The following is a 27611-nucleotide window of genomic DNA, read 5'->3' on the forward strand; positions in this document are numbered from 1 at the left end:
ATTCGGGACTTATAATATCCGGATATTTATGACAGCTAAGAAAGAAAAAAAAGTCAAATGTGGTCAATTAGGAATAAAATAAGAACAACAATTCAGGTAAGCCGATCAACGCTGTCATGCTTTCGCTGCTGTAGTTTTGACTATGTTCCTATAGCAACACCAACAAATACTCTTCTACAAATACTTCTGCAGCCAAGATAAAAACCAATAACCATCTCTCTAAATTCATTTCTATTATGGCTTCCAACAAAAAACATCAACCTTCCTAAACTTCATTCCAGAAACTTCAAAACCTAAGGCATTAATATATCAGTTGCAGTTAACCACAACTGTCACCAGGAAGTTAACGACAAAGAAGGTTTAATTCTGTTACTTCTTTGACAATAACTCATTTTGAACAACAAAAAGCAACAAGAGCGCAAAAGAAAGTAATTACTAACAAATGACTTACTTGGAAAATTATCTAAATTCTAGAGAAATAGAACACTGAAAACTTTGTGCCAAAATGTAAAGCAAAGAATTCAATATTCCGAAGCCAGGAGATAAGCAAATTTCTCGGCATAAGTTTCAGAGATGCTTTCAAAATCTCTTTTGTTAGTGCTATTGTTTTGGAGTAAACAAAATATTTTACTAATAGCAATAGGCCTGCCTATTTTGTGAGCAAGCACTCTGCAGAATGCTTTATAAAATCCTTATTTAAGTCTCAAAACAACTCGGCACAGCAGATGTTATCACATTCATTTTGTATGTGAATAAAGTGAGGCTCAGAGAAATGAAGTAACCTCCCTTAATAAGCATGGAATGTAAAATAGGAGAGCAGTTAACTGTTAGTCCCGGAGTCAGACAACCAGAATTTGAATCCTGACTCAAGCCCCTGACTATGTATAAGACAGATACCGGAGACTTAAATCCAATTCTATTTTATTTGAAATACCTCCTTGACATTACACCATGATGCTTATGCAACCTCCCAGTTATACTTAACCAGATGCCAAACTCAGCCTTTTATATAAAGCCTCACCTACACATTCCTCACACTCGCATGTGAACTTTATACATTAGGACTTTACTCAATTGCTTCTACTGTAATACAAAAATTTCTCAAAAATATTTTTTAGAGATACATAAGGAAAACTGCAAAACATAACAAAGTTCTGGATCTATTTCCCAAACACATGTATAATACATCAACAGATACTTGCCTGTCATATAATAACTAGATATACCACATCATGCCTGTCTTCAAAGCACAGAGAGCCATATGGGGAGACCAGAGCCGTGCAAATAAAAAGGCATCTCTATAAACTTGTGAATTAACTGTAAATACATTAAAAAAAAAAAAAGTGTGTGTCCATAGGTACACATAAACACATACATCAGATTTCCTAGAACAGTTCTGATTTCAAATATTCTATCCCACTGAATAGATTTGGGACTAAAAGGCAACTGCAGGCTAGAGTGGTAAATACAAGAAACTTGCACAAAACTTTGCAAGAAACGTTGTTGGTGGGAAAAAGGGACAGGACATTCAAGACAGGTGGAGACAGTCCTCAGGGTAGAGCAGCAAGATGCACAAGACATTCTAGGAGATCTGAGGGGAGCAGAAAGTGGTGAGTGGGACAGTGTGTTGACCCTTATCACTGGATCAGTCATACAAAGGTAAGCCAGAGGCGAGGCTGACAAGATTGTTGAGGGCTTTAAACTCTATGGAAAGGACTCTAAGCTAAAGAAGATAGGTTAGTGCTCCTAAAGTTTGTTGGGGTTGTGTATATGGGGGTTTTTGGTTTTGTTTTTTTTGTAACAATTTTACTGAGGTACCACACAAGTCACCCACTTTAAGTGTACAATTCAGGGATTCTTAGTAGAGTCATTGTGCAACCATCACCACAATCTTAGAACATTTTCATCAACCCAAAAAGAAACTCCAAACATTCTAATTCATTCTACAAGGCCTGATACCAAAGCCAAATAAAGACATCACCAAAAAAAAAAAAAAAAAAAAAAAAAAAAGGAAACTACAGACAGATATTCCCAATGAATATAGAAGCAAAAGTCTTCCACAAAATACTGGTAAACTAAATCCAGCAAGATATTAAAAGGATCTTACACCATGACCAAGTGGAATTTATTCCAGGAATACAAGGGTGATTCAACACACAAAAATCAATAATCATATTAATAAAAGGAAGAAAAATATACAAGATCATTTCAATAGACAGAAAAAGCATTTAACAAAATCTAACATCCTTTCACAATAAAACATTCAATAAACTAGGAATGAAAGAGAACCTCCTCAATGTGATAAAGGGCATCTACAAAAACACACCTCATACTTAACAGTGAAAGACCAAAAGTTTTCCCCACGAAGATCAGGAATAAGACAGGATGTCCACTCTCACCACCTCTATTCAACATTGTTCTTAAAGTTAAAACCAGTGCAATTAGGCAAGAAAAATAAAAAACATCCAAATAGGACAGGAAAAAGTAAATGATCTCTATTAGCAAACGGTAGGATTATATATATATATAAAATCCTAAAGAATCCCCCCAAAAAAGCTAATAAAGGAGTTCAGCAAAATTGCAGGACATAAGATCAATATACATACTCGGTTGTATTTATATACATAAACAATCCAAAAAATAGTAATTCTACTTAGCATCAAAAAGAATACAAAGGAGTAGATTTAACCAAGGAAGTATGCAATTTGTATACTGAAAACTACAAAAACATCTTTCCTAAAAAATCAAAGAAAACGTAAATAGATCCATGTTCACAAATTCAAAGACTTAATATTGTTAAGATGACAATAACCCCCCAAATTCATTGACAGAGTCAATGCAATCCCCATTATAATCCCAAATGCCTTTTTTTGCAGAAATGGACAGAATAATCCTCAAATTCATATGAAATTGCAAGGGACCACAGATAACTGAACCACTCATGACACAGAAGAACAAAGTGGGAGCATTCACCCTTCCTGACCTCAAAATTTATTACAAAGCTAGAGTAATCAAAGCATAGTGATACTGGCATAAGAACTGACATACCAATCAGTACAGACTTGAGAGCCCAGAAATAAACCCATATATCTATCGCCAACTGATTTCAACAAGAGTGCCAAATCCATACAATGGGGAAAGAATAGTCTTTTCAACAAATGGTACTGGGACAACTGGATATCCACATACAAAAGAATGACTCTGAACCCCTACCTCACACCACATAAAACAACTCAAAATGGACCAAAGACTAAAAATATATGAGCCAAAAGTATAAAACTCTTTGAAGACAAGGAATGTGCATCTTCATGACTTATGGATTTCACAACACATTCTTAATTAGAACACCTAAAACACAATCAGTAACGACAACAACAAAGGAATTAGACTTCACCAAAATTAAAAACGTTTGTTGAGTCAAAGGGCACAATCAAGCAAATAAAACAAAACAAAACAAAAAAAAATCCACAGAATGAAAGTGCTTATAAACCACGCACCCAATAAGGGTATGCAGAATATACATAAGGCATTCTTACAACTCAACAAAATGACAAAGAACCCAATTTTAAAAGGGGCAAAGGACTTAATATTTCTCCAAAAAAGAGGTAAAAATGGCCAATCATCACAGGAAAAGATGCTCAACACAATTAGTCATTAGAAAATGGAAATAAGACCACCTAGTGATAGTTCTTCAAATACACTAAGGTGACTAGTGAAAAAAAATGAAGGAAACAACAAGTGCTGGCATGGAATTGGAGAGATCAGAAACTTCACACATTGCTGCTACAAGGAACATAAAATGGAGAAGCAGGTCAGAAGGTGATGTTGGGAGTGGCGGGGATGAGGAGTAACTGCTTAAAGGAAACAGGGTTTTGGGGCACCTGGGTGGCTCAGTTGGTTGAGCCTCTGTCTTTGGCTCAGGTCATGATCTCACAGTTCATGGGTTCAAGCGCTGCATCAGGCTCTGAGCTGTCAGCTATCTGTGCTGACAGCTCAGAGCCTGGAGCCTGCTTTGGATTCTGTGTGTGTGTGTGTGCGTGTGTGTGTGCGTGTGTGTGTGTGTGTGTCTGCCCCTCCCTTCTCATGCTCTGTCTCTGTCTCTTAAAAATAAACACTGAAAAAAAAATTTTTTTTTTTTTAAAAAAAGTATTTAAAAAAAGGAGACAGGGTTTCTTTTGGGGAGATGAAAATGTTCTGGGATAATGAGGACAGGTGCACAACATTTTGAATATAATAAAAACCACTGAATTGTATACTTTAAAATGGTGACTTTTAAGTGAATATTACATTTAAAAAAAAAAAAAAAGGACAAAACAGGTACTCTTTAACTATCATTCCCTAAAACTCTCAGCCCTAGACAACCACTAATCTCTGTCTGTATAGATTTCACTATTTACATACACAGAAGCATGCCACATGGCCTTGCATGTCCGGCTTTTTACTTGGCATATTATTTTCAAGGTTCGTTCATGTTATAGCATACATCAGTAAGTCATTCCTCAGTATGCCCAAGTAATATTACATCTTATGGCTATACCACATTTTGTTTATCTACTCATCAACTGATGGGCATTTGTGTTGTTTCTACTTTTGGGCTACTATAAATAATGTTGTGAATATCCGCCTACAACTTTTTGTGTAGGTAGAGGTTTTCATTTCTCCTGGGCACATACTTAGGACTAGAATATGTCAGACAAATGCAAGCTCTAGGTTAACGTTTTCAGAAACTGCCGAACTGCTTTCCAAAGTGGCTGCACTAGTTGACATTCCCATCAGCAGCATGCACTGGTTCCAATCCCCTGAACGTGTGACTCTTCATATGACGGCAACCACGAACTGTTGCTCAAAAAAGAGACTGGAGGACCCTGAATTGGAAAGGACAGACAGTAGAAGCAGAGACAGTCCAAATGGAAGGCTACATAAAAAGGCTCCCAGGGATGGGAGAAATAGAGGAAATGTTAGACAAATGGTACAGAGTTTGTAAAGAGAAAGTTCTGAGGACCTAACGTAGAGCATAATGACCACAGTTCATAATACAGTATTGTAGGTGCACCAGGGTGGCTCAGTCGGTAAGTGTCCGACTCTTGGTTTCGGCTCAGGTCATGATCTTGAGGTTCATGAGTTCAAGCCCCACATGAGGCTCTGCACTGACCATGTGGAGACTGCTTGGGATTTTCTCTCTCCTTCTTTCTCAGCCCCTCCCCCACATGCACACACTCGGTCTCTCCCTCCCTCCGTCTCTCTCTAAAAAATAAACTTAATGGAAAGAACCAAAATGTCCAACGACTGATGAATGGATAAACAAGATGTGGGGTGTATATATATATATATACACACACACATATATATACACACACAACGGAATATTACTCAGCAATCGAAAAGAATGAAATCTTGCCATCTGCAACAACGTGGATGGAATGTTAAGCAAACTTAAAGACAAATATCATATGACTTCATTTATATGTGGAATTTAAGATACAAAACAGATGAACATAAGGGAAGGAAAGCAAAAATAATATAAAAACAGGAGGGTGGCAAAACACAAGAGACTCTTAAAGAGAGCTGAGGGTTGCTGGAGGGGTTTTGGGTGGGGGAAAGGGCTAAATGGACAAGGGGCATTAAGGAGGACACTTGTTGGATGAGCACTGGGTGTTTTATGCAGGGGATGAATCACTGGATTTTACTCTTGAAATTACTGAACTAAATGCTAACTTGGATGTTTAAATAAATAAACTTAATACTGTATTATATACTTGAAATTTGCTGACAGTAGATCTTAAGCATTCTCTCCACCATGCCCCCCCACCACAAAAAAGGTAACTATGTGAGGTGACATATGTTTAACCTTGATCATGGGAATCATCACACAATGTATCTGTGTATCAAATCATGTTGTACATTTTTAAAAATTTTTTTAAATGTTTATTTTTGACAGAGAGACAGAGAGCCAGAGCATGAGCAGGGGAGGGGTAGAGACAGAGAGGGAGACACAAAATCTGAAACAGCCTCCAGGCTCTGAGCTGTCAGCAAAGAGCCCAAAGCAGGGCTCGAACTCAGGAACAGTAAGATCATGACCTGAGCTGAAGGTGGACGCTCAACCAACTGAGCCACCCAGGCACCCCATGTTGTACATTTTAAATGTATTACAATTTTGTCAATTACATCTCAATAAAGCTGGGGGGGGGGGATAGGCTCACATGCAAGCAGCAATAGTAAAGACAAATATCAAACTAATATTAACTTCCAGAGAAGAGACTCCATAGAAGTTGATGTTTAAATAGCAGATAAAGAAGAAAGAGAACTAAAAAATAATACCAAAATTTCAAGCCCGGAAGATTAAGAAAGGCTAGGGATACCACAGATGGAGGCAGTCTGGCTGGGGTGTCAGAACCCAAGCAGGCTCTCTGCTCTTCCCCATTAACAGCCATATCTGATTGCAGTGCCAGCCGAGTCCCCAAAACACAATGGTGAAGGTTGGCGTAAACAGATTTGGCCGTACTGGGTACCTGGTCACCAGAGCTGCTTTTAACTCTAGTGAAGTGGATAGTCACCATCAATGACCCCTTCATTGACCTCAATTACATGGTCTACATGTTCCAGTATGATTCCACCCAGCGCAAATTCAATGGCACAGTCAAGGCTGAGAATAGGAAACTTGTTATCAACGGAAAGCCCATCTCCATCTTCCAAGAGTGAGATCCCACCAACATCATATGGGGTGATGCTGATGCTAAGTATGTTGTGGGGTGTACTGGGGTCTTCACCACCATGGAGAAGGCTGAGGCTTGTGTGAAGGGTGGGGCCAAAAAAGTCAACATTTCTGCCCCTTCTGCTGATGCCCCCATTTTTCTAATGGGCGTGAACCACAAGAAGTATGACAACTCCCTCAAGATTGTCAGCAATGCCTCCTGCAACATCAATTGCTTGGCCCTTCTGACCAAGGTCATTCATGATAACTCTGGCATTGTGGAGGGACTCAAGACCACAGTCCATGTTATCACTGCCACCCAGAAGACTGTGGCTGGCTCCTCTAGGAAGGCATGATGGTGGAGAGGCTGTCCAGAACATCATTCCTGCTTCTACTGGCACCTACTCTGTAGGCTAGGTCATCCCTGACCTAAATGCTAATCTCACCGGCATGGCCTTCCGTGTCACTACCCCCAACGCATCAGTTGTGGATCTGACCTGCTGCCTGGAGAAAGCTGCCAAATGGGATGACATCAAGAAGGTAGTGAAGCAGGCATCGGAGGGCTCTCAAAGGAATCCTGGGCTCCACTGAGGACCGGGCTGTCTCCTGCAACTCTAACAGTGATACCCAATCTTCCACCTTTGGTGCTGGGGCTGGAAATGCCCTTAGTGACTACCTTGTCAAACTCATTTCATGATACAGCAATGGATTTGGCTATAGCAACAAGGTGGTAGGCCTTATGGCCCACATGGCTTCCAAGGAATAAGAACCCCTTGGCCCACCAGCCCCAGAGAGAGCAAGAGAAAAAGAGACCCTCAGCTTCTGGGGCGTCCTTGCCCCAACTCATCCTCAAACACACGGAGAATTCCTGACTTGTACACAGTTTCCATCCCAGACCCCCTGAATAAGGGGAGGGGTTTGGAGAGGACTACCTTGTCATGCACGATCAATAAAGTATACTGTACCCCTGGGGAGCGGGGGGGAGACTAGGAAAGAGTGCAAGATTTTGGATCTTTTAGACACACAGAGTTTGACATGATGATGTGACACTGAATTTCTTGGGAGAGGATTACAGAAATCAAGGAAAGGGATGATAATTAGAGAATCACCCCAGAATTAAGAGAAAATTAATTACCATATTCCAGCACATTTTGCTATTATTAACCTTTTACCTCATTTCCAACTAACGGACTATTCTTGAGAGTTTGGGTAACATAATGATAAATAAAAAGCACCTTGAAAGCCAGGATTTTCTCAAAAAAAATTTTTTTAAAGGACTATTTGACTGGCAGGGCATCCAAAGGGGCTAGAACTAGATAAAAGTCTGCCTAACAAGAACAGAGTTCAAGGTACTATAAAAACTAAACATGGTAGGTGGAATCTATCCACTTAGGCAGGACAGAGTCACCTACACATATTTAATGAGAAAATATTCAGAAGGAAGTCTCAGTATCAGGTTAATGCTGCACCGGAACACTGGCTAACTAGCTCTACAAGGTAAGGGAAGTGTTAAGAACGAAGGACAGGAAGGCCAATATCAGATCATTCGGTAACCACCAGTTCATTCAGCAAATAAGTACTGAGAGCCATTAAGTGCCAGAGAATTGTGAACACAGATGTGAAAACTGCCTTTGCGAAGCTTATAACTTGATGGTGGAGAAAGGCAAATAAACAGTCAACTGGTGAGAGGGGAGGTTATTCAGCAGGTACATTTAACAGGAAGGAGGAGGCCCAGTAGAAGAATCATAAAGAATGGCTACGCAAGGGAAATTATATCTACACTGAGACCGAGGAGTAGAATATAACTGGCAACATGTACAGAAGTCTAGAGATGAGAGAAACCAGACAGGTGAGCAGGGAAACCCAATTAGTATGTTAAAATCTAGAACAGCAAGTGCCTTATAAGGTAAAAGCTATATTAAAAACTTTGGGCTTCTTTTGAAAAGCAAAGAGGTATTATGAAATGAATTTATGCACAAAACTAAAAACTACTAGTCAGACTACAATACAAACAAAAGATTAAATAAAAAAAAAAAAAAACAGGAAAACTAGACAGATTACATTTATCCAGAAAAGACATGGTAGGTGTATTAATGTTTAAAAATATATATATTAACAAATCGGTAGTCTGTTCCCTCTCTTCCAAAAAGAATTCTACCACTGTAATCTCAATTTTGAAAGCAATTTGATTTATTATAGAATAGACTGAGATACTAAGAAAAGAATTGATACATCAAGAACACAGGAGAGACTCAAGCTAAAACTCAGAGAGTTGGTGTTTATTGTTTGGGAAGAGACTGGTTTAAGGAAGAGTCTGAGGGCTGCTGTCTACTGTGATGAGAAAGAATCAGAAAAATTCATGAACTGATAAAGAGAATTAAGTTTTGCTGTTCTATGAAACCACTTATTTTTCAAAAGAGCAAAGTAAAAACAAATGGTGTGTCCATTTTTTGTCAGTGCTGACACTTGTGCTTCTTTGACTAACAGTTAAAAATGGACCATGAGAGAGCTGAACTTTATGCAGGTTACAGTGTCTGAATATGGAAGGTGTCGGTGAAATGAAGTGGATAAATTCAGGAAATATTCAACTAGGACAATGGTGAGAATCTGATGACACATAAGAGCAAAAGGAGAGAGAAAAAGAGCAGTTAATGAGAGCAAAGGCAGTCAGTGAAATAGTCAAAGGAGGAGTAAAAAGGTTTGGAGACAAGTTAATGAGTTCAATTTAAATTGGGTAACAAAAAAAAAAGAGAGATATAGAATAGAACAACCTATTAGATGAGATGGAATCAGAAAAATAATTCAGAGTAAGATAAGAAAAAGAAAGAACAGATAGGACAAACAAAACAAAAGGCAATATGGTACCTCAAAACACCAGTAATCAGATTAAATGCAACTGGTCTAAATGCATCAATTAGATTATCAGAGTGAAAAAGACCCAACTCTATGCTGTATAAGAAATCTTTATTTTTTAAAAGTTTATTTTTCAGAGAGAGTGAGCCAGTGCGCACAAGCAGGGTAAGGGCAGAGAGAGAGAGAATCCCAAGTGCCGGAGATGCAGAGCCCATACGGGGCCTGAACCCATAAACCGTGAGATCATGACCTGAGCTGAAATCAAGAGCCAATGCTTAAGGGACTGAACCACCCAGGAGCCCCTAAGAACTAACTTTAAATGTTAGGACTAGGAACAAGAGAAATATAATGAAGAAGCAAATTGTAATGTACAAAGCAAAGAGGTGGCCCTAAACCACAGAAATGAGGAGCTTTGTTTAGTACAAGAAGGGGGCAGGGGGAAGGGTCTAGAAAAAAAAAAAAAAAAAATCCTAATATTACAAGTAAGTGTGGTCCAGATACTAAGTTTAGGGTGTACAAGTAAGTGTCCTGGAGGTCTTTACAACCTGATTATACAAATTTTAATCATTAAAATGTATAATCTTTCTTCAAAGTCCACAACTTGGAAACACTGGCAGCTCTGAGCCTAAAATGTGTCAGCTTTATGGTTGTAACACTTTCCTACCACTTATATCCTCTTCCCTCTTCTGCCAGGTAATACACAAAACACGATGACAGTCACGGGGCGGGGGTGGCTACACCTTAGGAAATGTGTGTACTGCATCAAGTATGCATTTATAGGCCCTTAACAATTAACAAAGCCGGAGCGCCTGGGTGGCTCAGTCAGTTAAGCATCCGACTTAGACTCAGGTCATGATCTCACGGTTCATGGGTTCAAGCCCTGCATCGGGCTCTGGCCTGATGGCTCAGAGCCTGGAGCCTGCTTCTGATTCTGTGTCTCCCTCTCTCTCTGCTCCTCCCCTGTTCACGCTGTCTCTTTCTGTCTCTCAAAAATAAATAAATGTAAAAAAAAATAAAAATAAAAAAAAAAACAATAAAGGCTTCCTCACCTCTTCCCCATTGCATTCCTATTTAATAAATTTAAGCTAAAATACTTTCAAATGTCTAATTTGTATCTCTTAAGATAGAAAGCTAAGTATCCATGTTGCTTCCCTTCATAAATCTAACACTGTGTTTGTTCCTTGATTCTTTAATGCCTACATTCTTTAAAATAGCAATGCAAAATGTTATTTGAATTTTACCAAATACATACTTCGACCACTTTTTAAACTTTGAAATAAAAGTCTCAAACACTGTAAGAAGTTGTGCTAATTACAAGAAAGGTGGGAACAATATGATGAAGATCCAACATGCTTAGCATGTTATCTTTGTTTTATTCCTCTTTAGCAAAAGATGGTTTTTGAGAAAGAAGAGCGTAAAAAGTATTTTTTTTTCGAGCTTTTACTTTGAGAAGACTGAAAAGTTCACATCCATGGTTGTAATTTGTTTCTCTTGGATCTAAACATACACCCACCCACTGGCTTCAGAAAACTGCTTGGACAGAAACCTGAGACAGTGATACTTCCTGGAATTTCAATTGAAAAAAAAAAAGAAATTAAGAAAGAAAAAGTATCCTTTCCATGAAGGGATAACCAGTAGCAAATAATGCAAATGTTCTTTTAAATTAATACCCATTGGTAAAAATCCATTCTTACACAAAAGATATATGCATTCATTCAACAGTTCTACAACTATTAAGAAGGTGATTTATAGAATGATTCCCCCTCTCACACACTTGATACACAGTAAGATTCCATTGAACATTAAGCAAAATGTAGGAAAAATTTATTTACCCACAGTTTTGCAGAACATTCTTAGTCCCCAAAATGCCTCCCCACTTCTCTTTGCTATTGACTGGCTGCCTCTCCATGTGAACAATCAGATTCTTAGGAACAAAGACTGCAATCTTACACCCACATCCCTAGAGCCTCACACAGTATTCGGCATATAGTAAGGTAGTCCAAGATCATAGATCTGATAAATGAGTACTTGGATCATATTCACTAGGTAGTATGCAGCTACAAACAAATCCCAGTAACCACAGAAACAGACTCAGTTCAGGAATCACTCCAGATCCTTTCCTCTCTCTTCATCCAAACTCACTTGGTTGTCCTTTCTCTGTATGTATTTCTAAGGCTGAAATTACCAGTTTTGAATTCTTAGTATCGGTTGGTCTTACTGTGAGCTTATCAACAGCTCAGGCTTACTCATCTTTGAATCTCCAGCTTAAAACACAGTAAGAGTGGACCCAAATTTGTCTCATAATTGCAGTACAAATTCCAAAGAAAACTCCTTCCTTAAATCATATTCCCAAACTTCAGATTTTGTAGTAAACACAATGTACTTCATTGGTAACAAGATTTACTATTGCAATTAAGTTAAATATTTGATCCTAGTCACCTTTATAAATAAAGAGTACCTAAAGAGGAAAATTCATAGCACCAAATTTTACTGCACAGAAATACAAAATGAGGCCTCCTTGGGCAGCCTCCTTTAACAGACAGTAACAGTCACTAGAACAGATATACAGGGTAAATATATGTTCTCCATAAAATCTGACATGTAATATTTCTGATTTTTTCTTTAATGTTTATTTACTTTTGAGACAGGGAGAGAAGAGCATGAACAGGGGAGGGTCAAAGAGAGAGGGAGACACAGAATCTGAAACAGGCTGCAGGCTCTGAGCTGTCAGCACAGAGCCCGACACGGGGCTTGAACTCACAGACCGCGAGATCATGACCTGAGCCGAAGTCAGACGCTTAACCGACTGAGCCACCCAGGCGCCCCTGACATGTAATATTTCTAAAACACAGATATCTGTAATTATGTCTCTTCTTTCAAAAACAAAAAAACAGTAATTTTTTTTAAAGGCTTCCAGTGGTTCGGCAGGGAGAATGAATATCAAACTCTTCAGTAGGAGCTCCTAAGTTTAGCACTTGCTGGCTCCAATCCAGATCTTCAACGTATCTTCTGCTTCCCATCTCCTAATCTCCGGCCCTACCAGCCCCCTCAACACAAAATGAATCTTCACGCTTCCGTGTCCTCATTAATGCTGACTCTTCTCTGTCTAGACTGTCTACTTCCCGTGTCTATACTTAAAAGCTTGGGTTGGATTTTTTTTTCTTCCAGGTATAAGGTTAAAAATAAGCAGTTTGCGAACAAAACCAACAATAGCTCTTTTACTGATTTCTAAGTCACAGGGTATGCAGAATAAAACATGAGGCTAGGGGGAGCCCAATCAAGTTATTTGGTAGTTTACTGGGTGCACACGTGCAAACACACACATGCACACGCAAGCGTGCTCACCAATCACAAGGCCGTGAAAGAGAAGCCTGGTAGATGGCAAACCAACCCATCAGGCAGCCTCTAGCATTCTGATAGTACCCACTGACAGAGTAACCAGGATGCCAAGAGCAGTAAAGTCAGACTAAGATGGGTCAAGAGTAATGCAGTCCCTCCCCTGAGATAGCCCTAACATATACGTGGTGGGTGATGGCAGTCCTCCCAATGGGCAGAACCAGGGGCGGGAAGACCCAATCAGGACTCACACTTCAAGGACAAGCTAGGTGTAATCACTACTGTTACTAATCTAATCATCTACCGTATGATCCACACAACTGATGACCTACAGAATGTGATTTACAGCTGCTCAATGGAACAGGGCAGAGGGAGGTCTCAGGGAAGCCTGACCAACAGGGCTGACCACTGACATACGGGATGAACGGAAATGGGACCGGCGGAATGAATATCACTGGTTGTCAACAGTACACTCTGCCCTTGGTGAGGGAAGGACCTTCGTGATTGGACCTATAAAAGCTACACTGAACAGATACATGCACATTTACATATTGTGCTTAGATGCACAGAAAAGTATGTGTATATACATACATATCAGACAAAAGGGTTGAAACGGAGTACTCCTGACAACTCAGCTGCCCCACTCCACCCCCCCCCCCCCCCCCCCCGTCACCATCTCCCTGACCTTTTCCTCCCACCAGAGTCAACCCCAGACTAAGGATGTTAACTAGTTCCATTCACACCATTTAGATTCAGCCATCATTTGCTGATCTTATCCTCATTCTCAATCCTTTCACATCTTCTCTCATTATCACCCCCTATAGTTCCAAGTCAGTAAATGTGAGCCAACAAAACAGCACAGTTATAACAAGAAAATTTGTTTTTGTTGTATTATCTATATAGTCAAAATAAATATTCTTCTCATTGAACCCCAGAGTAATAAGAACAGGGGAGGAGGATAGTTTTTCTCTTCTGGACAAGAGCTGGTCCCAGGTATCTAATAATCAATCCCCTGGGGAGGGTTTTCCTTCTACTTTTACCTCTAACCCTATAGGAATATCCATATTAAGAAAGTTCAGCTCTGACATGGAGTTTATTGTAACAGGGTCTGTCCTGTACCCGTTGTATATTTATCTTAAATACACATGCACACACACACACACGCACACACACACACACACACGTAATGGCATGACAAGGCTTGGTATCATTATAAAACAAGGCCACTGATGGCTAGACATATACAAACACTGTAATCCCTGTGCACTTCTGCCCCAGATGACAGGAGTCAGGCTGCAGCAGAATCAGCTCTTGTTGGGAATCAGTGAGCCAGCTGTCCAGGAGGGGCCAGGGCTTATGTGATCAGATCTTCACTTGTTTCAAAGACTTCTTAACAGTTCTAATAAAGACTTGTTAGGCTTTTATGACCCTGGAGAACAACCAAAATGATCAGCCTGTCCCTTTCAGACACACATATCTTTAAGCAATAAATGTACACACTTCCTACTAATTGAGAACTTCCAACTGAGTCTATATAAATGAATGAATGCCCTATGGATTATTATTTCCCAAATTAAGTACTACCAGCTTAAGAATTTACAGAAACACATTCTCCATATTTTGCCAAGGGAAAATAAGCAGCTTTAAAAGGATAAGGTTGTTGTTTTAACCCATGTGTACATATTTGCAGATAAAAGACAGGACATGCTCAGCCCAAATGATAATCCTAAATGTGGACAATGACACTTTTTTGCTTTATTTCTATTTTTTTATATTATCATGTTTTATTCACTGCATATGTGTTACTATGATTAACAACAACAACAAAAAAAAGATTTAAGGGGCGCCTGGGTGGCTCAGTCAGTTAAGCATCTGACTTCGGCTCAGGTCACGATCTCACAGTTCGTGAGTTCAAGCCCCACGTCGGGCTCTGTGCTGACAGCTCGGAGCCTGGAGCCTGCTTTGGATTCTGTGTCTCCCTCTCTCTCTGCCCCTCCCCCGCTCATGCACTCTCTCTGTCTAGCAAAAATAAAAAAAATAAAATGTTAAAAAAAAAAAAAAGATTTATATAGATTCAAGTCCATTAAAACAAACACTGTGAAGTTTTCTCCCTTTATTTCTGGACTCCTGCTTTAGCAGTTTTCAAGACAGTGCAAAACAGGATGAATAAGTCCCTGCAAAATTATAATAAACTGGTACCATGCCATGTGGTATAGATTAACCTAAAACAGAGGTACATTCATACTATCCCTCTTTGAGCTTGGCACTGGTATACAAGAAATTACTAGACTCTAAGAGGCACACGCTTTCAGACACGGTTACATCAGAGGCCTTTTTTTTTTTTTTAAGTCAGATTTTAACTGGATTTAAAAGAATGAGAGGAATTTCCTGGATTTTATCAAGCCAGTTTCCCAACAGATTTTCACCCACACTTCTTAATACAAGGATTAAAGCCACTTAGCAAATTAGAGCTCATTCTTGCCACTCAAAATGCTATTAAGAACATATAAATTAAGAGATCTTTGAAAATCAATACACATCAACAAAAGGCTTAGAGCTCCTGCTCAGAATTCGTTGTTGTAACAGTTTCCTATAAAGTCGGTTGAAAAGCATCAAACATACGAGGGCCTAAGCGCAGGCGGGATCTACTTTCAGACCACACAGCACTAGGGAGAGATGGGGAACACAGATCTACACTCGATGGAGAAAGAGCCTTTCTTGTTTTGTTATCATAGGACAAGTATCACTGTCAAGTCTTCACCACAACTTCATTAAAATACCAAGCCATATATACGCACAATTTAACACAGCACAAGGAGGACAGGGACAGATTTTTCAGAACTGCAAAATGGCATCTGCAGAATGTCTCCAAGGAACGACAAAGGCACTTCTTTGGCCCTGACAAAGAGAACAATGTTTCCACTTGGACACTACAAGACTATTGCATTTCAGAGTGGGGGGGGGGGGAGGGGGGGGGAAGAGGCAATAAAAATTAACACAAAACAGAACTGAAGGAGCAGAAGGACAGCCTGTAGGGAAGAATTAAAAAAGTATTGAGGATACAAGTTTCACTCATTACAGTGCACAAAAGTAAGAGTCCTTATGGTTTTAAAAACTGGGGAATTTCAAACATTAACTTTGAAAAGAAAACTTACAACTAAAAAAACTCAGGGGGCGCCTGGGTGGCTCAGCCAGTTAAGCATCCGACTTCAGCTCAGGTCATGATCTCAGTTTGTGAGTTCAAGCCCTGCATTGGGCTCTGTGTGGACAGCTCAGAGCCTGGAGCCTGCTTCAGATTCTGTGTCTTCCTCTATCTCTGCCCCTCCCCCACTCACCCTCTGTCTCTCAAAAATAAGCGTTAAAAAAATTTTTTTAATAAAAAAATTAAAAAACTCAGAACATAAAACTACTTATCTCACCAAATCAACCAAGTTTTTTAGGTTCATAAATACTGTGCTTCTATAATTCACGTTGCTTAAAAGGCAGCTTATAAACAAGCTACACATATTTAATTTCTCATGACCACTCTGAGAAATATAGTATCAACACCTCCATTTTACAGATAGGAAAGGGGCTATCAGGCAGATCTAATCTCAATTCCAAGTCCCTAATTTATTAGAGCTAGGACTTTTGAGTTTCTTTCCAAGACACTTTTACCTTGATTCTCAGGACTATCAACATCAAAGAACAGTCACAAAGATTAAAAACAAACTACTGTCCAAAATGGGAGAATATATTTCCTAAATATATATATATTTCCTAAGATATATACTACAATGGAACTAGAAAATAAATTAAGGGTGAGGAAATGAGGATATACCTACTTTTAATCAACCAAATAACATTTTCTAAACACTGTTAAGAGACAGGTTTAAGAAACACCTTCAGGGGAAACACACACACACACACACACACACACACACACACACACAGACTCATCTGATGAGTGCCAAGGGTCAGGATTAATTATAAAAAGTGAGTATGTGAACACACTGGATGAAGAAAGATCATAATCAGGGCCTTATGCTGTTCCTCTTTCACTTGAAGTGTATGTACTTTATCTGTAGTAGATAGTACCCTAGACAACTTGATGCTTTTGTATCGTGGAAAAAACAGTTAAAATTATGAACAGCACACTCTGATTAAAATAAGTAGAACCGTACATATTTTACCAACAGGTACATTTTTCACATAACTATTTCTTCCCCATAAATTGTTAGCCCTACTTTGAACCTCTACACAACCTCAGTAACTGCAGAAAGAAAACCCAAATTCTTCCACACGAAATGCAGAGTCCCTAGACTCTGGCTGGACCCTCCCTTCCAGCCTTTCTGCTGAGTTCTGCCCATGAAGAAGGGTATTGTTAAGAGAAACACCACTCCAATTTGCAGGCTCACTCCGTCAGCCCCTTCTCAAGGGTCAACGGCATGCCTATCATCTCCCCTATCATGGGGCCAAGTCCAGCTACCATGCTAGGACCTGGCCAAAGACCTCCCTACCACTCCCAGCTCAATGTCACCTGATCCCTCCCCCTTTTCTCTCAGCCCTTTCCACAGTCTGGGCCCTATGCCCACCTTTCACCTACTAAATACATGTTACTCCTCTCTGTACCCTCCACAGCAAAAAACACACCCCTTTGCACAAACTTATGCTTAGTGCATTTTGGATAGAAAGAAATGAGGTTGGAAGAAAATACCTTTAAGAAACTTAAGCACCGATTTTTTTTCTCCAAACAGTTCTAGGCATCATGAACTTATTTTTCTATTATCCAACATAATCACCTTAACGATTCAATAAAGTAAGCCTAATATTAAATAGCACTCTACTGGTATATTATTTTGGCACATTTATAATGAGAAACCTCATGCCATCTTTTAAGATTCATATTGGCAAAGTGTAAGGAACGTAGGATTTACTATCTTCAGTCTGCATGATTGGTTCTCATGGATTTAAGACTGACCTAAAGGCTATTATCTTCAAAAAGGTATTAAATTCTACGAAAAACAAAAAAAAAAATGGTTCCAAAGTAACTCCTTTGACAACATATTTTCGGCTATACAGTCCTCCTGAACAGTATCATTTTAGATAGGGGAAGGACCCAAAAGAATTTAGCCAATCCTTTATATCACAGACACTAGAGAATCTAAGAAATTTTAAACCGAGCAACGTGACTGAGGAACCTTCTTAGAATATCCTGGGCAAAGGCAGAAATCTAACCTCCTGGCAAAGGAGATCTGCCAGGCGTTTCTCATTTGCATTAACCTGTTAAATCAACCAGGTGATGAGCTCATGTTTCTGAATGAATTTGCCGCTCAGCATTTTCTCAAAAGCTTTATTTTTCCCCAAACACTTTCCTCTTGGTATCTTCTCCCACCACTCTTCGCACTGCTGAGCTCCCACTTCCCTACAGGTGTAAAAATTGTACGCAACTGTAATTAAAACACAACAGCCACAGGCTTTACTATAATCTCTCCTTCAGGCGTTACAATAATCTCTCCTTCAGGCGTTACTATAATCTCTCCTTCAGGCGTTACTATAATCTCTCCTTCAGGCGTAGTGTTCATCTGATGGAAGGATGGAGGGCCTTCCTTCCCCCGTTCCAGTCTGCCGTGATCCAGGAATCACGGCAGAATGCAGGGACAAGCAATGGCTGGGAGAGTGGAGGGGCACCTGTCCAGGAAAGCAGCAGCTGTGGCTGTCAGAACGGAGGCAGACGACCAGGAATTCACTATTTTATTCTTCTGGAACACATACATATAATCGTGTAACGGTTATACAGAACTTTTAGAATATGGCTATATAAATACAATGTAAGCCTGTCTTCCAGGAAACCTGGCCAACCCAAATACCGCACGCCCAAATCTGGACCCTATCTGCGCTGGCTCCTCACTGGTCTTCACTCTCTACTTACTTCTGCTGCATGACGGCACCGTCGGAGATAGAAGTCCCGGATATTCGTTCCGTTCTAGGAGAATGGCACTGAAATAACAAATACCACTACCCTCTTGCGGTCAAAACAGAGCATCCAAAAGAAAAACACCAACTCACATTTACTGGTAATGTTTTCACTGGGTAATCACAGAGCTCTCCAGAACTCACACCTGCAGCCCAGGTCTGCAATCAGCACCACCACCTTGCTCATTGGCACCGCACGATCCAAGGACACCTGGATTAGGATAAACGCCTTAAGTAGCAGTGCTGACACAATTCAGTTCCTAATGCTTATGTCACAGGGGGCCCAGCCCGGGTCAGAAAATAATACGACCGATACGAGAACCCAACAGTAAACAGAAGTATCTTTAGGAAGCAGAAGTCCTTTTCCAATCATAAAATTCCCAAGTTATTTTACTCCTTTTGCAGAGCCAAACAGAAACAGGTGGAAAATAATTCCAAAATGCCTCAGGGGTATGCAGATCCATTATTTTTTCAATGTGACAAAAAAAAAAAAAAAAAAAAAAAGACTCCAAGAGAAAGATCACACTCTAGCAACACATGAAACTTTCTGCACAAGTGCATTGCCTCCAAGCAGCTCTTTCAGGGAAAGGTGCAGACATGTGTGTGCACACACATCACACAATGGATACTTGCTCCGTAAAGCGGTGTGGCTGTTTTCCTGTGCAGTTCCTGGAATTGGTCTCCTTTTGTATCAAATCTGTGTCCTGACACTTTTCTACCGTGAACAAGTCAACAAGGAGACGGGGAGAGCTCCAAAGCCTATTCTAAGGCAAACAGCTTACTGAGACAGGAAAAAGGCAAGCGGTGGATCAAAAAAGAGATTCTTTATATTAAACTAACTTTTTGGCACAGCACTAGAGAATAAATTAAGTACAGTATTATAAGAAACACCGAGGACCATCGGGAGAAAAAAGATTTTTCTTTAGTTCTGCGTCTTCCTACTTTAGCCACCCAGGCTGTTCCCATCCTATTTCTCCAGCACCCAAGCTGTCATCTCTAGTCTAGTTCCCCACCCACCCCAATCATTTGGAAAACTTCTGGAAAAGCACTAAAAGTATAATCAACTTCGCCAAATGACATTCACATTCTGTCCCCACCCTAATACTTGGCTATCTATCCTTATTTCGCGATCTCTTTCCACTCTTTGTCATCCTGCCCCCACCTACAAATATATCCTAGTAACTGTTATTTCCTTTCTTCCCCACTCCCTATCCCTGAGATTTTCTACACTAAATTTCTTCATCCCCTTCCGTCTGCCTTCAATTCTTCCCTCCAGATGCAGAGAGCCAAGATGTACAAAACCATTAAGTCTTCAAGACGCAGACAGAATTTAATATGCTAGGGACTTTTGGTGGAGGAATTTTTCCAAGGAAAACAGAAACGAAGGATTCTCCCTCACCTATTTTTCAGACCTCCCTCCTATCTCACTAAAGTCCCTGCAGCTGTTTTACAGTTTGCTCTAGACTGACTAAGGTCAAGCAGAGGTGAGGGCGAGTCTGAGACTGGGTGCACCAGGACATCATCTGAAGCCCTAACTGCCTCAGAAAGGCCACGGAGGGGCGCCTGGATGGCGCAGTCGGTTGAGCGTCCGACTTCAGCCAGGTCACGATCTCGCGGTCCGTGAGTTCGAGCCCCGCGTCAGGCTCTGGGCTGATGGCTCGGAGCCTGGAGCCTGTTTCCGATTCTGTGTCTCCCTCTCTCTCTGCCCCTCCCCCGTTCATGCTCTGTCTCTCTCTGTCCCAAAAATTAAAAAAAAAAAAAAAAAAAAAAACGTTGAGAAAGGCCACGGAACTACCTACCTGTTGACCCAAACCAACGGGCAAATCATGCTAGACTTGTTTCCTTCTGCAGAGATATTCCTGAGCACAACAGCTCACAGAGGTGGAAAAACAAAGCCACGTGCCCTGATTTGCCCCAAGTGTGCTCAGCACCTTTTTAACAAGTCAGAGTAACAACAGCGAACCAGGAGCTGCTGTGCTAGAACCAGGAAGACAAAGTGAGGGGACAGAGAGAGGCAGGAAGGAAAGGGATGCTAGGACAACCTCCCCATCCCTGAGAAGCTGATAAACTAGACACTAACACACACAACCCCCGGGAAGTTATCATTCATCAAATACTCAAATGTCAAGAAAACACTAGAAAAAAATGTCAGAAGACTGTGTGAGCAACTGCCAAAGGAATGATACGGCCTAAGAATTCCTATAGGGATTCGGGGGGGGGGAAGGCAAATATATTCCAGAGTGGAAGAAATTTGGCATAGGAGAAGATAATTAATAGTTGGGCAAAACCGCTAAAATGTTTTCAGAGATTTGTTGGTTTTAACACAGCGGAAAAGAAAAACTTCCAATATACTGATGCTTATTCTATCTAAATGTAAAACATACATTTTTAACTTCCACTCCTTTCAGGTTCACATCAAATGGGCCTAAAATAGCAGCAATTCAGCCACATCATAATGGTTTTCAAACCACTCCAAATTACTTGGGGCAAATTAACTGTGTGTCTGGGCAGTTTCAAGGTTTCAGGGTTTTCATACTCAAGGTTCTAGTGAAATGGATTTAACTCTCTAGGGCAACGATCTCTAATTTATCCTAGAGGCTAATACTTCACAAATTCTCGCCAGTAAAGTGAAATAGGCAGAGTGTAGGAAGTAAACTGGAACAGGCAGTGGTTAACCAGTTCCAACGCCGGTTCTGAAAGTAACAATTTCAAGCAAGTCATTTAATGTCACTTTACTAAATTTCCTCATCTATAAAGACCTGAGGATAGATTAATTCTCTCTTAAAGTGCCTTACGGTTCTGAAATCCCACATTTAAAAAAATTACTTTGACAGGGCAAACAGCACACAAAATAAAGTTGAATGAAAGTGGTTTTGATATATATCAAAACCAAATATATAGTATGAGCCCTGCTTTGTGAAATGCATACAAGTACATTTACTGAAGTATTCATTCTATAAGCTATGAATATAGGGTACAAGAATAAAAACCACATACTATTAATAAGTGATTGTGTCTCAAAGGGAGAATAAAGCTTTTATTATTTATGGTTCTCCATATTCCAAATTTTATTCAACATGCAAGTTTACCATTAAAAAGATTCAATCCCTTGAATCCAGGCTTGACATTTGGAATCCAAGCACTTTGGCCTCTATGAAATATGCTGAAGATCAGAGTTCTCTTAGCAACACTATAGTCCAGTCTTCAACAAGGAGGGGGAAGAGAGGGGTGGAAACCCTCAACTTTGTTCTTCCACAGCTACTTTTCTCATCTAGTCTGAAGCCCCTCCTCTGTCCCCACCCTTCCCCAGAAAAATCTCTTGGGAGTGATTGAACGCAAGTAACCTAAAACTGGAATTTCTGGGACGGTGTGCTTTTCAAAAAGCACTGGTTTTCCATCTACCTCTACACACCCATACACATACACACACACAGAATTGAATTTCATACTTATTTTTTGCAAAAAAAACACCTCACAGTAGTACTTAAGTGTTCTTTTTAAAAAGGGTGCAGGGGGCACAAGGCAGGGGCAGGCTATGTAGGAAAAAAGAATGATGTGGCACCCAAGGAGGTGACGTCATTACCAGCCATGGCTCTGAATAGTCTCTGGAAAACAAGCTGTAGCTAGAATCCCTTAGCCCACCTAACACTGTTTAACAAAAACACAGTCCTTCCCTAGGCCCAGAAAACCTTACTCACACATGACTGCTCTTCTTTAGAAACCCTAAACTCAACTATTCAGCTTTAAATGTTTTGTAGAACACAGCATCAAATATGTTAGGACCATTTTTAGAAAGCTAAACTTTAGCTTCTCTAAATTTTATTTAATATCTGGCAGGCCTGAGAAGAACTAATTCTGCACTCTGCCTATAGGCAGGATACAGGGACTCCCAACTCATGGCAGGAGCCAGTCATTGGCTTGGAAAAAAGAACCCTACATACACCCCAACTCCAAATGGAGGGAAGACTTGGTTGCGAAAGGGGTGGGCACAGTGGGGAATGAGAGATGTCAAAAGTGAAATTGAGGGGTGCTTGAGGGGCTCAGTAGGTTAAGTGTCCAACTCTTGATTTCATGGTTCGTGGGTCTGAGCCCCATGTCAGGTTCTGTGCTGGCAATGCAGAGCCTGCTTGGGATGCTCGCGCTCTCAAAATAAGTAATTTTTTTTAAAGTGAAAGTGAGGGGCACTTGGCTGGCTCAGTCAGTGGAGCATGTGACTCCTGATCTCAGGGTTGTGAGTTCAAACCCCACACTGTACTTTTTTTTAAAGTAAAATTAAAAAAAAAAAAAAAAAAAAAAGGAAAATTGAGAGGTGAGCCTCAATAAAAAAATACAATGCCAGACTACTCCTACAGATAAACATAAAATAATTTAGGTAGAATGACGGTTTCTAACATAAACACTAAGTTAATGTTAGTTAGCTATTATTGTCTTGCCCCACAGCAACAGTCATTAAGGAAATACTAACTCCCCAAGCCTACTTATGAAGGTCCAATTAATCTATAATGCACCTGAAAGTACTTGAAAAATTAACAGCAAGTTTTAACAATGCTAAGGGAAACACACAACAAGGAATTGCAACAGCAACACATCTGCTCTTCAGGAGGAATAAGTCGGCCCCTTCCATTCACAGTAGAAAGCAGCCAGTGAAGAATCCCTATACGGCCACTCCTCCAGCAAGGGGCCAACCCAGAGACGGGGTACCTGACAAGAGGCTGGGGTAAGAACTCTGGGAGACAGCGCATGAAGTGCTACAGGAACTGGGCCTTGGCCCAATCTCCCGACTCCCCAGTCCACGAGGGCCCGGGCACCTTTCCATCCCTGTTGAAGAGCCCCAGAAAGTAGTCTCCTGCTCCCCACTGCCAACGCCTGACCAACGTCCAGTATGAAGGCGTGCTAGACACTATGCCTCCCAGGGTCAGTCCAGAAAGCAACACAAGGCCTTGCAACTTATTACCATGATTTTACTACTCAGAACAATGGGGAGGTGGCCAAGGGAAGTCTAAATATGCTTGCCTGTTTTCACTTACAATCGAAAGGCAAAGCCAAAAATCACACTCAAATGCTAATGCTAGTATTTTTGCATTTGTAAAAAAAAAAAAAAAAAAAAAAATCAGGACAGCAGGAGGAAGGTTCCAGAACTTCTACCTTGCAATTCCTAAGTGTGTCTACTTGATTTTTTTTTTTTTTAGAGTTGTTACCCTCACAACCCTCTAAAAATTTTCAATTTTCTATTGCTGATTATGTGTTTTATGGTTGATCCATCACTGTCAAAGTTGCTGAAACCTCTCCATGTGACCTCAAAGCGCATCAAAAGTCTTACAAGACTCAGTTCTTACAGATCTTAGCAATAACCCAGACTCTGGTATTTCCCTAATCTAGTTCTCAGTCTGACAGTGAAGGGGCAGAGACCCAGTGTTGAACCAGAAGCTCACCCAAGATCTGAGCCATACTTTTCTCCACCAGCCCACAATGTTTAAGGTCTTTTCTAGGGAAGAGGGGAGCTGAATCCCAAACCTTCCCATGTATAATGCATTTCAAATTGAAGTCATTTTTATTACCATACTCCTACTGCTTGTTATAATGCGCAAAGCAGTGTGTGAGTGTGTGTGTGTGTGTGTGTGTGTGCGCGCGCGTGTGTGTGTTCCATTCCTACTTAAAAAGCAAATCTCAATGACCCTGCCCTCCTCACCATCTCAGCTACCCATTCCCACGGTCATACCCCAAGCACTGGCTTTCAATTTTGTCCAAATGTGACCCAGAGTAAAATATTTCCTTCCCAGCCCAGTTTGCAAATACAATGTAAACACACCCAGTTTTAATGGAAACAAAGTTCTCAAATGACTATGCATGATCCATTCTGATCCAGACCTAAACTCAGGCCAATTGTGCTAAATCCAGACCCAATCCCTGGGTTCAGGGAGCCCTCTCTCTCTACCAGTGGATTTCCTCAACCACAAAAAAGGGCACCTCTTTCCTCCCACTCCCCCCCTCTTCCAAAGGGGAAGCTTTGTGCAGGGGCAGTATCATGGCCCTTGAAGCTGATCTGAGACACGATTATTACTAATTGAAAACTTTTCCCAAAAAGGGAAAACTCTTTAATTCATGTAAAAATTATGCACAGGTTAGGGGCGCCTGGGTGGTTAAGTCGGTTAAGCATCCAACTTCGGCTCAGGTCATGATCTCACAGTTCCTGGGTTCGAGCTCCGCATCGGGCTCTGTGCTGACAGCTAGGAGCCTGGAGCCTGCTTCGGATTCTTTGTTTCCCCCTCTGTCTGCCCCTCGCCTGCTCATGCTCTGTCTCTGTCTCTCAATAATAAATAAACATTAAAAAGAAAAAACTTTAAAAAAAAATTCCACACAGGTTAGATAAGACCCTGAGTCTCATGTTTATTCTTTTTCATATTCTAAATACCAGTCATAGCCTTCTAAAATGATTTCTTGAAAACTCCTGCCCTAGAAGCAGAATCCTATCATTATCTCGAATTCCTGCATCTTGACCTCTGATTATCTTCCATCTTTCTAGCTCAATCCTTCTTCTACCCCAACTCCAACAATTCTTTGACCTGAGCAGCCTGCCCCTGTCACTACCCAAGTCTTCATTACCCTCCTTCAACAGCTTGGCTCCCATGGGCCACCGTTATACCCTTGACCCCCAGCTGCTCTCTCCACCATGTTGCCATGTTCCATATAACTCTGGCCTTACTTACTTGCACCGGTGCAGCAAAAGAAAAATAGCTTTGAGAACTTTTCTCAAATTCCCAGCCACATACTTTAACTGGACTCAGATATCTCCAGAGATCTTATGACAGTCCCCTCATCATTCTACACTCCCACGCTCCTGAACACAGATTTCACACCTGTGCAAAAAGCAAAAACAAAACTGCAGACTAAAACTATAGGACATTGGAAATTGGATTTTCCTATGGCTGCATCCATAATCCAACTACAACTGTCTTCCAATAAGGAAAACCTGGTACTGTTTAACAATCTCAAAGATATAAATAAAAGTTACTAGATTAAAAAACAAAAAAAAAAACACCTTTCCAGTATAAGGCTGACTTCTAGTATATTTAAGAGCACTGAACCATTAAAGAATAAAAGAAAAAGTGTGTTTATTCAAGTGTTTTTGTTTTCTTTTCTTTTACAAAAATGTTTGCTAATATTCTCTTTAATTCTCTTACCAAAGTAGTCCATGTGCCGTCCCGCCTCTCTAATCACTGACAGGCATAACAGTTTATTGTCCAAATATAATTTGCTCAGCCATGCAAACACCTGTGCAATGAAGCATGTTCAATTTGCAAGGGACAAGTCCAATGGCATGATCACAGTGATAAGCACTGATGCCCTGCTAGTGGGCCTTCTGCTGAAAGAAAGCTTTTCCCATAATTATCTCTATTTTGGATCAAAATGTCTAATAAACGCTTTCATGTAATTCAACAGAAAAACAAAATACACACATTATAGAATTGCTATTTACTCTACCTCAGGCCACTAATGATGATACTAATGCAGTTTAAAAAAAAAAAAAAAAAGAGTAAAATGAGGCCCTTGAATAGAAGTAAAGCTAAGGAAGCAGATCTTCCCGAGGAGGCAATAAAAGGTCAAGCCCAGAATTTCATGTGTGAGATAGGAGTGCTGCCATGGGGAGATCACTGCAGGACTGCCCGGGTCATTTCCATCGCTTTAAAGCACAGTTCTTCCTAGAGGGAGGGGAACACACATGACACAGTTGAGAAATCTAGACTGAAATCACATCGCCGCAAATAGGCAGGTTATATTCCAGAACGTGCAGAGCAAGAAGATAACCGAGCTCGAAGGAACCTCAGGTAAAAGACGCAAACACCACGTGGACCTGCAGAGCATGACGTGGGGCTTGATCTCACAAGCCAGGAGATATGACCTGAGCTGAAATCAAGAGTTGGACCCTCACCCGACTAAGCCACCCAGGCACCCCTCTCATTTAGTTTGACTCCAAAGGTGTTGAGGGCACCTAGGTGGCTCAACTGGTTGGGTGTCCAACCCTTGATTTCAGCTCAGGTCTTGATGTCAGGGTCATGATCTTGAGTGCTGCGTTGGGACTCCATGCTGAGCATGGGGTCTACTTAAAAAAAAAAAAACAAAAAAACAAAAAAAACAAATTGCTAAGGTGTTTGCTTCTCCTCCTCCTCCACCATTCAGTCATTCAACACTTAGGGAAAGAGCAACAACTGTATACCCCTGCACTGTGCTAGGACGTCATAACCTAGAAAGGGGCGTAGGGAGGAAGACAACGATAATAAATTCACTAAGAGATACCTACATAAAGCAATCTGAAAAAAATAAATAAAGAGCAGAGAATGGAGTGAGGTAGAACTGGAGTCATCTCTGAAGGATCAAGGGGGGCGAAGAGAGTTAGAGAATCCCAAGCACTTGCGACAGTATCAGGAGATCACCACAAGTTGCTCCTTTCAGCTTTCAGCATTTACCACTCACAAGGGCATATTCTGGTCCTCAAGATAATTGTAAGAGGCACTCTAGGACCTTCAGCACAGATCACAGTCAAAACTTTGGTGAGTATCCCTTTTAGGCTTTTGTTTCTCTCAGCCCCAAACCAAGGCAGTTCACGTATCATTGGTAACAGGCAGTAAATTAATCGTGACTAAGATAAGTGAAAATAATATTGTAAAGGTGTGATCGCAAAAAAAAAAAAAAAAAAAAAAAAAAAAACATTTCTTGGTCAGCTGGGGGGAAGGGAAAAGGGGGCGGGAGAAGAAAAAAAAAAAAACCCAAAAGAGAA

At 40.6% G+C, this 27611-nt stretch overlaps 1 protein-coding gene and 2 pseudogenes across 18 annotated transcripts in view; 2 read left to right on the forward strand and 1 right to left on the reverse strand.

Moving 5' to 3' along the window:
* Nucleotides 1-27611, reverse strand: part of EPB41L2 (erythrocyte membrane protein band 4.1 like 2) — a 219777-nt gene that overhangs the window by 143037 nt on the left and 49129 nt on the right. The window contains exon 2 of one of the 18 annotated variants that reach the window (XM_049654346.1): nt 18929-19046. The exons of 15 other annotated variants lie outside the window; for them this stretch is intronic. The gene's annotated coding sequence lies outside the window, so the exon portion shown is untranslated. 2 more of the 18 variants (XM_049654343.1, XM_049654350.1) reach the window with 2 other exon arrangements.
* Nucleotides 5630-8145, forward strand: LOC125938912 (glyceraldehyde-3-phosphate dehydrogenase-like; annotated as a pseudogene).
* On the forward strand, nt 24839-24959 carry LOC125939249 (uncharacterized; annotated as a pseudogene).

The sequence above is a fragment of the Panthera uncia genome (genome assembly GCF_023721935.1).
Source record: "Panthera uncia isolate 11264 chromosome B2 unlocalized genomic scaffold, Puncia_PCG_1.0 HiC_scaffold_24, whole genome shotgun sequence".
NCBI lineage: Eukaryota > Metazoa > Chordata > Mammalia > Carnivora > Felidae > Panthera > Panthera uncia.